This window comes from Anastrepha obliqua, chromosome 6, assembly GCF_027943255.1.
Source record: "Anastrepha obliqua isolate idAnaObli1 chromosome 6, idAnaObli1_1.0, whole genome shotgun sequence".
NCBI classification, from domain to species: domain Eukaryota; kingdom Metazoa; phylum Arthropoda; class Insecta; order Diptera; family Tephritidae; genus Anastrepha; species Anastrepha obliqua.
Genome location: NC_072897.1, coordinates 72,174,279 through 72,178,581, shown reverse-complemented (window position 1 = coordinate 72,178,581; position 4,303 = coordinate 72,174,279). Strand labels below are relative to the sequence as shown.

The following is a 4,303-nucleotide window of genomic DNA, read 5'->3' as shown; positions in this document are numbered from 1 at the left end:
AACTTGAAAAAATGGGAGGGAAAATAATCTCATATGCCGATGATATTGTTATAGCAATCTCGGGGAAACACCTTCCAACTTTATGCGATCTTCAACAAAGATCACTCAACAGACTATCACCTCGGTGTAAAAGTCGAGGATTTGAAGTAAATCCGGAAAAAACGGATCATATACTATTTAGCAGAAAACATAAAACACCTGCTCTTAAACACATATTCGTAGGAGGGAAACCACTAAGAGTAACAGAAAAGGCGAAATATCTAGGACTTGTACTGGATAGGAGGCTAAATTGGGGGCTCACGCAAATCTATGATGGCGTTGTACTCCTGCGGAAGGCTAATTGGAAAGATCTTCGAAGATCCCCGGATTGGTGGACTATGCACTCCCGCCCACACTTGCCATTACATCGTTCACGACCCTCCTACCCTCAAGGGAAGAGTGGGAACGGGACGATGTAAGACAGGGCGAGTCTATCCCTGCATACACAGATGGCTCAAAGCTCGTGGGCAGAGTGGGCGGAGGTGTATATTCCGAGCATCTGGGGATCTCCTTCAGTTTTCGGCTCCCCGACTACTGTAGTGTATTTCATGCCGAACTGATGGCAATAACGAAAGCCGCGACACTGGTACAGTGTGATACGATATCCGGAAATGACATCTACATTTTCACTGACAGCCAGGCGGCGATAAAATCCCTCACAAAACAGTCGCCAACCTCCAAGGTAGCCGTGAAATGCCGCACATCTCTTAACGAGATGGCTGAGTCATTTCGCCAAAGATAATGTTGGTTCCTGGCCATCGCGACATTGAGGGTAACTGTAGAGCCGATGAACTAGCGAGACTCGGCACCAAGTTGACCGATGAGTACATAGACAATGACATAGGCATGTCCTTACAAACATGTGAGCTACTTATCCTTGAAGAAATCGTAAGGGAAGTAAACGAAAGATGGCATAATGAAGCCACCTGCAAAATCGCCCATCAACTGAGGCCGACTCATAGTGCTAAACGCACAGAATCTTTGCTAAGACAAAATAAACACAGTCTTAGCACACTGATTTCAGTCATAACGGGACATTGTCTAATAGGTAGACACGCCCAAAGGATGGGTGTGCAAGCACATAACTTCTGTAGAAGTTGTCTTGATGAAGAAGAGCAAGAGACAATCTTACACCTTCTGTGCCATTGTCCTGCTCTATCCAGACGGAGATTTGCTATTCTAGGCAGACAATTTTTTAACGAATTGGAAGGTCTCAGTTCCGCAGAAATAGGAGATATTCTTAAATTTTTGAAAAGCACACAACGGTTTTAGGAGAAATAGGGAAAACTTCCCACGTGGCATCACAATGGGCTATGAGCCTGAGTGCGTCCCACAGGACAACCGCTTCAACCTAACCTAACCTAACCTTAAGGAAGCCAAAACAGCGGACTGGTCCTGAGGAAAGACTATCTTTAGTTTTGCTGTATGCATATTGAGAAAGCGAGGCTTCAAGTCGATTAATATTTGTTTCATATTGGTTGCTAAGATATATATTTCACAAGGTGTATCTGTGAAGAGCATTACATGGAATTACAGGGTGGCTGATGAAAGCCGCTACCAAAAAAAATTGAATAACTTTTTTTCTTTTTAAGTTATCTGTTCCATTTTTGTTTTAATTTGCAGATTGATCTTTAAAATTTTTTAAAATGGATAACTGGGACACGCAAACAAGAATTTGGATAGTCCGCCGCTATCACGCACTGGAGTCCGTAGTTTTGGTACAGAGAGAGTACAGGCGGATGTTTGGCGGCGATCCCCCGAGCAGATGGACCATAATGAGACTGGTGGATAATTTTGCTGAGCAAGGAACAGTCGCAAAAAGGCCTTATCATCGAAACCCACCAGTTCGGACGGAGGAAACGATCGCTGCTGTAGCTGCAGCTATACAAAGCAATCCAAGGGTTTCAACAAGAAGCTTATCTGCTCAACTTGGTGTCAGCCGACAGTCTTTGCAAACAATAATGTACAAAGATTTAGACTTATTTCCCTACAAAATTCAAATGGTTAACAAACTGAATGCAGCAGACTTGCCGATTCGCTTGGAATTTTGCCAGAAGATCCTGCAAATGGTGGAAGAAGACCAAAACATGTTAAACTGCCTTTTCATGTCTGATGAGGCCCATTTCGATTTAAACGGCAATGTGAACAAACAAAATTGTCGAATATGGAGTACTTCTAACCCACAGATACTCCACGAGACGGAATTGCATCCTCTTCGCGTGACAGTGTGGTGTGCGGTTTCTTCCCGCTGTATTGTCGGGCCTTATTTTTTTGAAGAAAATGGTCACACCGTTACGGTTACTGGATACCGTTATTTGAAAATGCTGAAAGAATTTTTCTATCCAGAACTACGCCGAAAGAGAATTCCTTTCAACTCTGTGTGGTTTCAACAAGATGGGGCAACGTCTCACATAGCCAGGCTGTTATGACAGAGTTGCGACGAAAATTTCCCAATAAACTGATTTCAAGAAACTCCGAATTTCGTTGGCCCCCCAGGTCGCCTGACCTTACTGCACCTGACTTTTTCTTGTGGGGTTTATGTAAACAAGAAGTTTATAAAACAAAGCCAACAAATTTGGATGAACTAAAACAATCCATTCGGGCAACAATTGCGGCTATTCCTTTCGCAACTCTCAAAGCAGCAATGAACAACTTTTTACTAAGATGCCGCACTTGTGTCAACGAGCATGGTATAAGTTAGGTGCAACGAATGTGCGCGAAATAATACAGGAAACTTGTGAAGTTATCTGGCGGCTACTTCCTCCAGTTTACGTTAGCGAAGTACAAGGATATTTCAAAGGATTTTTTTGATATGTGGAACATTCCAAATTGTGTTGGAGCAATTGATGGCAAGCACGTTACAATCAAATGTCCAGCCAAGTCAAGTCCGATGTATTACAACTACAAAAAATTCTTTAGCATCGTTCTGATGGCCGTTTGTGATGCCAAGTATACTTTCACTGCAGTAAGCATCGGGAGTTATGGTAGTCAGAGTGACGGAGGTAATAAAATTCAAATGTAATAAGTTACTTCACCTAATATGATACATATATTTTACAGGCATTTTTCAACTTTCATCATTTGGACAGAACTTGATGCAAAATACTTTGCCTCAACCATTACATTTTTTCGTTGACGATGCCGCATTCCCATGGAGAACAAACTTGATGCGTCGATATCCCGGTTCTAACTTACCAAGAACCAAGTGGATTTTTAATTATCGCCTTTCAAGAGCGCGTAGAGTAATAGGGAACAGCTTTGGAATATTAACGGCGCGATGGAGAATTCTTCGCACGTCGATTGAATGCGACCCTAAAAATTGCGAAAAAGTAGTGCTAGCTTGCATTGTTTTACAAAATTTTATAATTTTAAACGATCACAATCGTTGGTATTGCCCTGAAAGTTATGTTGATCGACAAGAACCAGTCAACATCGTTCATTGTGGGGAATGGCGACGAGAAATAAATAATGAATCTTCATTACCACGTATGTGGTCTACAATTCGGAGAGCCCCAACAAATGCATTTAATATCCGCGATTAGGCTTGCTGATTATTTCATAAATGAAGGAGCTTTACCATACCAAGATGACATAGACCTTTCCATTGGCGGATCCTACATATAGAATTCAAACACATGTGAAGTGAAACATATATACAAGGTGGCGCAAGTAACCTTGCGATGTTTTTCGGCTGTAATTAAAAATAAAAATCAAAAGCTTTGATTCTTCTTGTGAATTATTTTTATTTGGCCTTTTAATTTTTTTTACATCAAGTCGAGAATATGATGTCATGTAAATGGCTGCCGCCACAGTTGATTGCCATTTGAGCCCTTTTTATGGCATTTTTCATCACTTTGGCCAAAACTTCCAGCGATAGGTCCTCACATTCTTGACGGATATTGTCTTTAAGAGCTGCAAGAGTCTGAGGCTTGTTGACATAAGCCCGCGACTTCAAAAAGCTCCACAAAAAGAAGTCTGGAGCGGTCAAATCAGGCGATCTTGCTGGCCAGTGCAAATCGCCAAAACGGGAGATTAGGCGCCCGGGAAATGCATCCTTCAGCATATCGGTTGTGGCACGTGCAGTGTGTGCCGTTGCACCGTTCTGTTGGAACCACATGTTTTCCAATCCCACTTCATCAAGTTGCGGCAAGAAGAACTCGTTGATCATTGCTCTGTAGCGCTCACCATTCACAGTAACCGTTTGGCCCGCGACGTCTTCGAAGAAAAAAGGTCCAATGACTCCTCCAGCGAAAACAGCACACCA

At 42.5% G+C, this 4,303-nt stretch overlaps 1 pseudogene; it reads left to right on the top strand.

Moving 5' to 3' along the window:
• Positions 1-2,851: 2,851 nt before the first annotated feature.
• LOC129250707 (putative nuclease HARBI1) lies at positions 2,852-3,663 on the top strand (annotated as a pseudogene).
• Positions 3,664-4,303: the final 640 nt, after the last annotated feature.